This window comes from Protopterus annectens, chromosome 9.part0 (genome assembly GCF_019279795.1).
Source record: "Protopterus annectens isolate FY-2018-M chromosome 9.part0, PAN1.0, whole genome shotgun sequence".
NCBI classification, from domain to species: domain Eukaryota; kingdom Metazoa; phylum Chordata; order Ceratodontiformes; family Protopteridae; genus Protopterus; species Protopterus annectens.
In genome coordinates this window covers 1411460009-1411472795 of record NC_056743.1, presented here as the reverse complement: position 1 = coordinate 1411472795, position 12787 = coordinate 1411460009, and the positions used below count along the sequence as shown (strand labels likewise).

Below are 12787 nucleotides of genomic sequence, written 5' to 3'. Positions count from 1 at the left end.
TGCATTCTATGAGCACCTGCAGGAATGCATGGATCGTGCTATCCCAAATAAAACCAAGACTCACTCCTCCAAAAACAGGAGACAGGTCTGGTGGACCCCTGCCATAAATAAGCTATACAACAGAAGGAGGAAGCTACTACATGACAGAGCAAAATCCCAAAAAGGGAAGGCATCTCTGATCAGTATTAGCAAGAAACTGCGATCCCTCATAAAATCATCAAAGGCCAGTTTCGAAAGAAAAATTGCCCTAGACACTAAAGATAATCACAAGGCCTTCTTTAGTTATGTCAGGAACATGGGCAGAAACTCCCAGATATGCTCTGAATTGTTGCATAATGGTACAAAATATACCGAACTACAGACATAGCCAACATCCTGGCAGACAGATTCGGCACAAACTTCTCCCCCCCTTCCCCCCCAAAGGAGCAAACGCCAATCCCAACTGAATGTAACCTCCCTGACATCACAGATGCACAGGTGAAAGCTGCCCTCTCCAAAGCAAAAAAGCACAGCATCTGTGGGACCGGACGGTGTCCCAGGCTGTGTCTTACACGAGCTCCAAGAAGAACTGAACCCTCGCATTAAGTCACTGTTCAAAGTTAGCCTTACTACAGGATATGTACCCAAAGAATGGCGTACAGCTACAGTGGTCCCACTCCACAAAGGTGGTGCCACAACGGACCCCGGAAACTATCGCCCCATAAGCCTTACTAGTCTGGTCTGTAAAGCTATGGAGCGTATTATCATGGAACCCATAAACAAAGACATTGGGAACCTCCAGACACTGGACCCTACCCAATTCGGCTTTGTTAAGGGCAGATCTTGCCTCTTAAACCTTGTTGATTTCTTTGAAACAGTTACCAAAGCCATAGATGAGGGCAAGGTAGTCCACACAGCCTACCTGGACCTCGCAAAAGCCTTCGACACAATACCCCACTCGGGCATCATAAATAAGCTTACCAGCTTAAATATCAACCCCTATATCACAAGATGGGTTGCAAACTGGCTCAGAGATAGAACCCACATGGTCAGAATCGCAGGTGCTATGTCTGAATCCAAACCAATTACAAGTGGCGTCCTACAGGGCTCAGTTCTTGGGCCTCTCTTGTTCGGTATATACTTCTCTGAGGTTCAGGCTAACACGGGGGGATTATGGCTGACAAAGTTCGCAGATGACTGCAAACTGGGGGCCAAAATCGAATCTCCAGTTGACACAAGCATCCTCCAAAAGGGTCTCACAGAGACAGATGCTTCGTGCCAGAGCCATGGCCTCAAGCTAAATGCTAAAAAGTGCATAGTCATCCCCTTTGGGAAAAACAAGGTGCCCACAAATTACCACATAGCTGGTAATCCATTAAGTACGGAAGAAGTAATTAGAGATTTGGGGACCAACGTAGATAGTAATCTCTCTTTTGATAATCACGTTGCCAAAGTGATTAGAAAGACCTTCTATATAGCCCACCTTATCACGAAAGGGTTCGCATCTAGATCAAGAGAGGTCATTGTGCCCCTCTACTGCCACTCATCAGGCCCATAATTGAATACAATGTCCCTTTTGGGATGTACCTTACCCGACACCTGCAGCAACTGGAGAGACCCCAAAAGTACCTCACCAAGAGGATCATGGGCTACAAACAGATGTCCTATGCAGCTCGACTAAAGAAACTCCAGCTCTACTCAGTTGCTTACCGCCTACTCAGAGGCGATCTATGCCTGACGTACAAAGCCATGTCAAACCCAGAATTAATGGACATGCTCCACCTCAAAAAATCCAAGTCCCTTAGAGCTACATGCTCCAGGGACCTAAACCTCAGCACAAAAATAAATAGGACATGCTGGAGGGACAGATTCATTTCCCAGGGGCTCCCCTCACTCTGGAATAGAATCCCAATTCATGTTAGACATAGCCCCTCGCTGACCCTCTTCAAACGAAATTTGGAAGCGTGGATGGGAAATCGCAAATTCACCCCTGGGATCTCTCCTGTGTCCCTGCTAGACAGAGGCACAGTAAACTAATCTTAAAAGGGTACCTTCTGTGACCTACTTTACAGAGGCACAGTAGGCTAATCTAATAGGGAGGCGGAAGCCAACTACACTCTGGCTAGGCTTATAAATGCCCTAGGGCAGATAGCCTAGTATCTACCTATGAACCTATTCGTACTGTATTCCTTGCCTAGACCCTGACCAGGACGTACCTTGCTGTTGGTTTTGTGCTTTATTTAATCAGCGCACAATCCATCGTCAGTATATTTTCGCTTCTAAATATTTCGGTTCTCGGTTTAATTATCCAGAAATGTCGTCGGTTAGCCATCCGACTACCGGGATTCCGAAAAAGTGCAAAGATAAAGACAGAGACAGGCCGCCGAGGTCCAAAGCTGCCGATGACGCTTCTCCTAAGCCAGTCACCAGTTCGCCGGTACTCAGTGAAGTGCTTTCACAGCCCCTGATACCCGCTACTTCTGACTCGCAGGCCTCTACTGAGACCCATTCGGAGTCCGGTATGCCGCGAGATGCTTCAACTGTGGAACCTGCGGATGTCTCTACCTTGGATGGGTCCAGAGCCACTGTGCAGGCACCGGCTTCTGAGGGTGTATTCAGGCCTATGGACTTGCATATTAAACCGATGCCTCCTTCTTCATTTAGGCCAAAATCTCGAACCATGCCTAAGAAACCAACGCCCAGGCCGCATGCTCCGGCCTCTATGCCTAAAAAACAAATGATAAGAATGGCTGAAGATCTTATAACTCTAATCAGTGGAAGCCAACCTCCCCCTTCTAAGAGACCTAGGACTGAAGTTGTTTATGAATCTTCTGACCAGGGTTCTGATTTTTCTGATTCTTCTGATGATCTGGATTTGCCCTGATCTACTTATGAGGATTCTGATGCAGAGGACTCTCTTCCCTCTGCTTCCCCTCCAGAGGATTTTTCTTTTGGTGAGACCTTACATACTCTAAGGGAGCATTTCCACTGGGAAAGCCAGGATTTTTCTGATTCAAAAAGAGGCTTAAGGATTTCTTACTCCTGCCTCAGCATAGGCCTTTAGCTATACCTCCTGTACTAGACATTGTTGATGATGCCTTTTCAGAATCTAGTTTGGCCCCTTTTTCTTTGCCTCCTGCTCCCAGAAAACCTGACAGATATTACAGGGTTCCTAATTCTCACAAGTTCCTTTTTAAAAATCCTATTGCTGATCCAGAGACTATTTCACAGGGACCCAATGGCATTAAGGCTTCTATTGCTAAAAATCCTACCCCCTCTGATAGAGACTCCAGGGCACTGGATAGATGGGATAAGAAAGTTTACACTTCTGCAACCTTGGCCATTAGGGATTTAAACTGCCAGTTTTATATGTTAAAGTATCAACAACGTGTTATTGGATTGCTTAAACAGAAAATGATGTTACTTCCTGACTGTGCTGAAGATAAAAAATTACAGGATTTTATGCATTCTGCTGAACAGGTTGGAAAACATACATTGTAATGTGGATTTGATTAATTAGAGATCTCTTGCAGGGCTGCTGTAACTGGGTCTGTGCTCAGAAGGCATGCTTGGCTTAAGGAGCAAGGTTTGCCTGATCATGGTAAAGCTAAATTGTTGGATGCTCCCTTAAATCAGGACCACCTGTTTGGCAACAAGGCCGAGGAAATTCTTAAAAAGATGGAAGATAAAGCTAAATCTATGCAAACTGTTAAAGATTTCTTACAAGTTCAGCCTCCTAGATTTAGTAGGCACTGGCCCTCTAAAAATTGGTCCTTTCCAGCCCCTTCCAGGTCTTCTCAAGCCAAACCCAGACACAGCAGAATCCCCAGGTTTCAATCCCAAAGGACACAAAAGACTAGGCAGTGGGGGGTTTCTGCACCCAAACCTGGGAGTAGTAAGACTCCCCCCTATGGAAAACTGTCTCAATGACTTGCCTTTAAAACTTTCAAGCACTTCCCAACTGAATGCTCCTTTAGATGGAAAGATTGATCTGCAGGCCAAAAACGGAGAACTCATTACCCAGGACAAATGGGCTTTAAATATATTGTCCCAAGGATACAGATTTCATTTCCACACGTTACCAACACCAAGCTGGTGGTCAGATCTATCCCCAAATCAGTGGGCAGAGGCCCCAAATCAAGTATTCTCTCTCAAACGTGGGGGCTATTCAGTTGGTACCAGAAGAGGAAAAGGGACAAGGTTTCTATTCGAGACTTTTCCTGGTACCCAGAAAAGGCAATACATGGCGTCCTATCCTGGACCTTTCTATTCTAAACACATTTCTGGTGATTCCAAAATTCAAAATGCTGACTCTTCACTAGCTGCTTCCTATGCTAGGAAAAGAAGCATGGTTGGCAACACTAGACTTAAAAGAAGCTTACCTGCACATCCCTTTCAGGGAGTCTTGCAGAAGATACCTACGCTTCAAAGCAGGCTACATGCACTATCAAGAAAAAAACACTACTTCACCACACTAGGGGCAAAGCAACTATTGCAAACTGAACTCTGATGAAGCCTGTGATTAAAGGTGAAAGCACTTAGTCTACCATTGTGTTCGAATAAAGCAGTTTTTTTGTGGTTACCAGCATGGTGCACTTTTATTATTTTTTGGTTTGTTCAGTTTACATGTACTATCAGCTCTCTGCACTGCCCTTTGGCTTATCTACTGCGCCCAGGGTATTCACAAAGTGCCTAGCTTCAGTCATTGCATTTTGCAGGCAAAGAAATATTCAAAAATACCCATACCTGGACAATTGTCTAATTCAGGTAGAAAGCAAGGACATTCTTGTGACTCATCTGGCCTTTGTTCAAAGGGTACTGACTTGTCTGGGGTTCACCATAAATGAAAAGAAATACGAGAAATCCCACCTGGTACCCTGTCAACAAATTATATTCCTGGGAGCAAGCTTGAATACAACTTCCCAGATGGCTTTCCTCACGCCAGAGAAACGGATTCATTTGACAACTTACTTCAAACAAGTGGCCACAAAAACCCAGCTATCAGCAAGGCAAATACTGCAAGCCTTGGGGTTCATGGCCTCCTGCATTCTTCTAATTCCATATGCAAGGCTGCATATGAGGAAACTAGAGTGGTATCTCAAAAGCCTATGGTGTCAACATTCACATTTTCTAGAAGCAAGGATTCCTATCATACCTTGCCTACGCCTAGAGTTCCTTTGGTGGGCATAGGCCTGCCACCAAAACAGTGGACTACCATTCACATTACCCCCTGCCACCCAAATCTTAACAACAGATGCATCAGACTATGCATGGGGGGGCTCACTTGGCAGGGATGTGCATTCAGGGCAAATGGAACCCAAGTCAAATGCACCTGCACATAAATCAAAAGGAAATGTTAGTTGTACAGAATGTTCTGACAGCCTTCAAGGACCACATTCTTCCAGGACAACTAATGGTAAAGACGGGACAACACCACTGTCATGTGGTACGTAAACAAGCAGGGGGGTACACATTCTTACCCCCTCTGCAGACTAGCCATGGCGTTGTGGAACACAGCCTTGAGCTACCACGTGAATCTACAAGCTCAGTTCCTGCCAGGAAAACTAAATACACTGGCAGACGGACTAAGCAGAAACCTCGTGTACCCACATGAGTGGAAACTGGAACCAAGGATTTTCAGCAAGTTGACAAGCAAATGGGGAGCCCAACTATAGACCTGTTTGCCTCCCCCCAGAACCATCAACTGGACAAGTTTTGCACAAGGATTCCCCACAAGCTAGCTTGGAAAGTGGATGCTCTATCCTTCAGCTGGAAAAACCTATCATTTTATGTCTTTCCTCCTCTGCCTCTGCTGTCCAAGGTACTACTAAAAATCAAACAGGACAAGCCAAGGACGATTTTAGTTGCACCAGACTGGCCTCGCCAACACTGGTACCCACTGTTGCGCAGTGTGTCACGCTTGGCTCCATGGCACCTGCCTTAGACTTCTTCCATGTTGTCTCAGCAGGAGAACCAGATTTTGCACCCTCAGCTGCAAACCTTGAAGGTAGCAGCCTGGCTAATTACCTAATCTCTCCTTTACCATCCCTCAGTAAATCAGTGATGGATATAATTTTAGAGGCAAGGAGGCCTAGTACTAGAAAATCTTATGCTGCAAAATGGAAAATATTCTGTGCCTGGAACCAGTCTCAAGGAATGAACGCAGCAGTGCCCAATTTACTTCAGATTCTACAATACTTGACTGAGATGCTTCATAAGGGCTTGTCTTTTTCCTCCATCAAAATTCATGCCTCAGCCATTTCAGCTCATTATAGCACAGAGCCTCCTCTCTTCTCTCACCCACTGCTCAAGCAGTTCCTCAGAGGGGCCAAAAATTTAAGGCCACCCAGGAGAGCTCCAACTCCAGCCTGGGATCTTAACTTTGTCTTGGAAAAACTCACTCTTCCTCCTTTCGAGCCAGCTGCTACTGCAGATTTAAATTTTTTTTCCTGGAAAACAGCTGTCCTTTTAGCAATCACTTCTGAAAAAAGGGTATCTGAATTACGGGCCCTTATGGCAGTAGAACATTTCATCATCTTTCATGCGGACACGGTGTCCCTCAGAACCAATCCCTCCTTTTTATGCCCAAGGTGATATCCAGTGTGGCTCTTAATCAGTCAATTCATTTGCCTACCTTCTTTCACAACCCACAGAACAAAGGGGAACAAGTACTGCACCCTTTAGATGTACACAGACAGCTTAGATTCTACTTGGACAGGACTAAACCTCAAAGGAAATCTGAACAACTGCTGGTGGCTTTTGCTGCAGGTACAGATGGGAAACCTATTTCAAAACAAACCATTTCAAAATGGATAGGCCACTGCATTAATTTCTGCTATAAGCACCATGGAAAGCCTATCCCACAGGGCATCAGACCCCATTCAACCAGGTCTGCATCTACCTCTACAGCCTTTCTCAGGGCCGTCCCTACTAGGGACATCCTAGAAGTTGCTACCTGGAGTTGCATTATCATTTGCCAATTTTCTCTAAATCCAGAGCTGGTTTTGCCACTGCAGTCTTGCAGGGCCATATAGCTGGTCCTAATTCTATTTAAATTCCTCCTCCCACCCTTAGCTTTGGGAATCTACCCAAATGTAATGACTGCAACAGTGAAACACGAAGAACATATTACAGTTGTGTACACTTACCATAAATATAGATGTTCGAGTGTATTCACTGTTCGTCTGGGAACTTGGTCAGCCATAGTCCTATGCTTGCCTGTACCTCTGAGAAGTATATACCGAACAGGAGGGGTCCTAGGACTGAGCCCTGGGGGAGGCCACTTGTAACCGGTTTAGAGTCGGACGTAGAGCATGCAACTCTCACCATGTCGGTTCTATCCATGAGCCAGCTGGCATCCCATCTCGTGACATAGGGGTTTATGTTCAAGCTGGTGAGCTTGTCTATAATACTAGAATGGGTAATGGTGTCAAAAACCTTTGCGGGGTCTAGGTAGGCTGTGTGGACCTCCTTTCCCTCGTCTAATGCCTTGGTTACTGTCTCAAAGAAGTCCACCAGGTTTAGGAGGCATGATCTGCCCTTACAAAGCCAAACTGGGTAGGGTCCAAAGTTTGGAGGTTCCCAATGTCTCTGTTAATGAGTTCTATGATGATGCACTCCATAGCCTTGCAGACCAGGGTAGTCAGGCTTATAGGACAATAGTTTCCGGGGTCAGCTGTGGCTCCACCTTTGTGGAGTGGGATAACTGTTGCTGTGTGCCACTCTGTGGGTACGTAGCCTGTAGAGAGGCTGAGTTTGAACAGTGTGTTTAGGTGACGGGTTAGTTCATTTTGGAGCTCTTGTAAGACACAGCCTGGGACACTGTCCAGTCCCATTGAAGCTGTGTTTTTGGCTTTGGATAGGGCTGTTTTAACCTTAGAAGGCATGCTTAGCTTAAGGAGCAAAATTTGCCAGATCATGTTAAAGCTAAATTACTGGATGCTCCCCTAAACCAAGACTGCCTGTTTGGCAACAAAGCAGAAGTCGTCCTTAAAAAGATGGAGGAAAAAGCTAAATCTATGCAAACTGTTAAAGATTTCCTGCAAGTACAGCCTCCCAGATTTAGTAGGCATTGGCCTTCTAAGAATTGGTCCTTTCCTGTCTCTTCCAGGCCTTCTCAGTCCAAACCCAGGAACAGTAGACCACCTAGGCTACAGACTCAAGGTACTTACAGGCCTAAGCAATGGGGGGCCCCCACTTCCAAAGCTGGAAGTAGTAAGACACCCCCTACAGAAAACTGTCACAATGACTTAACCGTAAACCTTCCAAGCCCTGCTCAACTGCCTGCTCCCTTAGGGGGAAAGATCACGCTGCATGCAAAAAACTGGGAACTCATTACCCAGGACAAATTGGTTTTAAATATAGTTTCCCAAGGCTACAGATTCCACTTCCACACCTTACCACCTCCAAATGGTTGGCCAGACCTACCCCAAATCAGTGGGCAGAGGCTCAACAGCAGATTCTCTCTCTTCTGAGTATCAGGGCTATTCAGCCTGTCCCAGCTGAAGAAAGGGAACAAGGTTTTTATTCAAGACTTTTCCTGGTATGCAGAAAAGACAGCTCCTGGTGTCCTATCCTGAACCTCTCTATTCTAAGCACCTTTTTGGTAATCCCAAAATTCAGAATGCTAAATCTTCATCAGCTGCTTCTCATGCTAGGCAACGATGCCTGGTTGGCAACCTTGGACTTAAAGGAAGCTTACCTGCACATTCCAATAAAGGAATCTTGGAGGAAATAACCTCCGCATCAGAGCAGGCTACATGCACTATCAGTTCTCTGCACTTCCCTTTGGCTTATCTACTGCACCCAGGGTATTCACAAAGTGCCTAGCTCCAGTCATTGCATTCTGCAGGCAAAGAAATATTCAAATATACCGATACCTGGATGATTGTCTAATTTAAGCAGAAAGCCAGGACATGCTACTAAATCATCTGGCATTTGTAAAGAAACTGCTAACCTCACTGGGGTACACCATAAACGAAAATAAATCTCATCTAGTACCCTGCCAACAAATTGTATTCCTGGGAGCAAGCTTGAACACAACTTCCCAGATGGCTTACCTCACTCCAGAGAAACAAGTTTATTTGGCAGCCTGCTTCAAACTACTGGCCACAAAGACCCAGCTATCTGCAAGGAAAATACTGCAAGCCCTGGGGTTCATGGCCTCATGCATCCTACTAATTCCATATGCAAGACTGCATATGAGGAAACTACAATGGTATCTAAAAAGCCTATGATGTCAACATTCTCAGGACCTGGAATCAATGATTCCTATCATTCCTTGTATAAAGACAAGAGTTCCTTTGGTGGGCAGAGGCCTGCTACCACAACAAGGGACTGCCATTCACTCTACCCCCTGCCGCCCAAACCCTAACAACAGACGCATCAGACTCTGCATGGGGGGCTCACTTGGCAGGGCAGTGCATTCAAGGCAAATGGAACACGAGTCAAATGCACCTGCATATCAATCAAAAATAAATGTTAGCTGTACAGAATGCTGTGACAGCCTTCAAAGACCACATTCTTCCAGGACAATTATTGGTAAAGACAGACAACACCACTGTCATGTGTTACATAAACAAGCAGGGGGGAACCCACTCGTACCCTCTTTGCAGACTAGCCATGGCTGTGTGGAACACAGCCTTGAGCTACCAATTGCACCTACAAGCTCAATTCCTGCCAGGCAAGCTAAATTCACTGGCAGATGACCTAAGCAGAAATCTCATGGACCCACACGAGTGGAAACTAGAACCAAAGATATTCATCATTTTGAGAAACAAATGGGGCAACCCAGAGATAGACCTGTTTGCCTTCCCTCTGAACTACCAATTGGACAAATTCTGCACAAGTACTCCCCACAGACAGGCTTGGAAAGTGGATGCCCTGTCCTTTACCTGGGAAAGCCTCTCAGTTAATGCCTATCCCCCTCTGCCTCTCCTCTCGAAAGTTCTGCTAAAGATCAAACAGGGCAAACCAAGGGCAATACTGATTGCACCAGACTGGCCATGCCAGCACTGGTACCCCCTCTTGCGCATTATGTCGCTGCTGGAACCATGGCACCAGACCTTAGACCCCTCCCCTGCTGTCCCAGCAGGATGGCCAGATTCTGCACCCCCCCCAGCTTCAAACCCTGATCCTTGCAGCCTGGCTAATTACCTGAGCTCTCCAATAGCATCCCTCAGTAAGCAGGTTCTAGATGTCATTCTGGAGGCAAGGAGGCCTAGTACTAGAAAATCCTATGCTGAAAAGTGGAAAAGATACTGTTCCTGGAGCCAGACTCAGGGGAGTATCGCATATTCTTCAATACTTAACAGAGATATACTCCACAAGGGCCTTTCCTTCTCATCAATTAAAATTCATGCCTCAGCCATTTCAGCACATTATAATACTGAGCCACCCCTCTTCTCTCACCCCCTGCTGAAACAATGCCTCAGAGGGGCCAAAAATTTAAGACCACCCAGGAGAAGCCCCTACTGCAGCCCTGGGACCTTAACTTTGTATTGGAAAAGCTCACTCTACCTCCTTTTGAGCCAGCTGCAACTGCAGAGTTGAAATTCCTTTCTTGGAAAACAGCTTTCCTTCTAGCCATCACTTCAGCAAGAAAAGTGTCTGAATTACAGGCCCTCATGGCAGTGGAGCCCTTCGTCATCTTCCATGCAGACAGGGTGTCCCTCAGGACCAGTCCTTCTTTTTTATGCCCAAGGTGGTATCCAGTGTGGCCATTAATCAGTCCATTCATTTGCCAACCTTCTTTTCTAATCCACAGAACAAAGGCGAACAAATACTGCACTCTTTGGACGTACACAGACAACTCAGATTTTATTTGGACAGGACTAAGCCTCTCAGCAAAACTGAACAGCTGCTAGTTGCCTTTGCTGCAGGGCCAGAGGGGAAGGCCATTTCAAAGCAAACCATTTCTAAGTGGATAGGCCATTGCATTTATTTCTGCTATAAGCACCATGGAAGACCTATCCCACAGGGGATAAGATCACATTCCACCTGGGCTGCATCTGTTTCTACAGCCTTTCTCAGAGGTGTCCCTACCAGGGACATCCTAGAAGCTGCTGCCTGGAGCTCTGTACATACCTTCACCAAGCATTACCACTTGCCTATTTTTTCTAAATCCAGAGCTGGTTTTGCCACTGCAGTCTTGCAGGGCTTAGTAGCTGGTTCTAATGCTCTCTAACTGCCTCGTCCCTTCCTTAGCTTTGGGAATCTACCCAAATGTAATGACTGCAACAGTGAAACATGAACATAGTACAGTTGTGTACACTTACCATAAATGTAGATGTTCGAGTGTATTCACTGTTGCAGTCCTGGTTACCCTCCCTCCAGCCCCCTGACTTCTCTTGGCTATACCTTTCTTCTTCTTTAGTGTATTTCAGCTTTCTGGTGTATTTGCTTTTTGTTGGAGGTGTAACCTTATATATAATTGCTTCCCTTTATGGGGCACCAGATATCTGGGGCAAGAAAAACTGATGTAATGGCGTCAGCTGCATGCTTTATAGCCCTGATGACCTGATGTCATGGAAGAAGAGACAGCATCTGACGCAGGACCCAAGACTTTGATATTCAGGCTGGCTGAGGGCTACCTGCAGGCAGATAACCCAAATGTAATGACTGCAACAGTGAATACACTCGAACATCTACATGTATGGTAAGTGTACACAACTGTACTTTCTGCATTCTCTGTGTGTTCACAGGCAGCTTTGGTTCCACCTCCATAGGACAAAGCACTTCAGGAAGTTGGACCAGTTATTTGTTTCCTTTTCTCCCTAATTGTAGGGATCAAGCTGTTTCCAAAGTGACATTTGCAAAGTGGATTACTAACTGTATTTCTTTCATTTATGAGAAGAATTGTAAGCAGTTGCCAGGTCCTCCAAAAGCCCATTCCATGAGCTCTATTGCTGCATCTGCTGCCTTTTCTTCTAGGATCCCCATTGATGACATTTGTTATGCAGCCACATGGTCTGATTTCTCACACTTTTGTGTCCCACTATAAATTGGATGTTGTGTCCAGGAGCAGGGCATCCTTTGGTTCACTGGTGTTCTCTCATATCCTTCCGTGAGGCTGCCCAAGAAATCGTGAAGCTGAGGACTCTGATCCATACATGAAGCAGAATGAGGAGGACAACATCAGATTGATTAGTTATGTATTTACCATAACTTGGTATCTGTGTTGTCCTCTTCTCATTCTGCTTCACCTTCCCGCCCAATCATCTTCCCTCCTTTTGGATATGCTTCTAGTGGATCTAGATAGCCTTTGTTGGACCCATGGTTCCAGGTTGAGCTCTTGGTTGTGTTTCCTTTCTTCCTTGGCTTTGAGGACAGCAGACTTGATCTAAGGAAGTTAGGCTGGTTGTAGAGGATTATGGGTAGGTGATGAGTTTGAGCCTGGAAGTTCAAGTCTGTGGGAGGTGGCCAAGCCCAATCTGAGGTTCGGATCTGAGATCCATACATGAAGCAGAATGAGAGGAGGACAGCACAGATACCCAGTTATGATAAGTATATAACTAATCATTATTGATCTGTGAGGATCTTAAGCCTATCCTTACATCATCATGGTGGCTTCTAGCCCTTATATTTTGCTTATGAATAACCCAAAGATGGGCAGAACAAGGAAATGTTGGCATTTACTTCTTGCTCTTATCCATGAGTGACATAGATGCTAAACCAGGGATGAATTTGCTGTTCATCAATTTTTGATTCTTTGAATTCACAGTAAGTCGAGCTAATACACTATATACTTTTATCTTGTTAGAACTATAAATGTCAAATCATTATTTCTTGTTTTGCAGGAAGTGTGCTC

General features: G+C 45.5%; 1 protein-coding gene across 4 annotated transcripts in view; it reads left to right on the top strand.

Annotated features, from left to right (window-relative positions):
* KANSL3 (KAT8 regulatory NSL complex subunit 3) overlaps positions 1-12787 on the top strand; it is a 2067031-nt gene that overhangs the window by 501490 nt on the left and 1552754 nt on the right. The gene's annotated exons all lie outside the window — the stretch shown is intronic.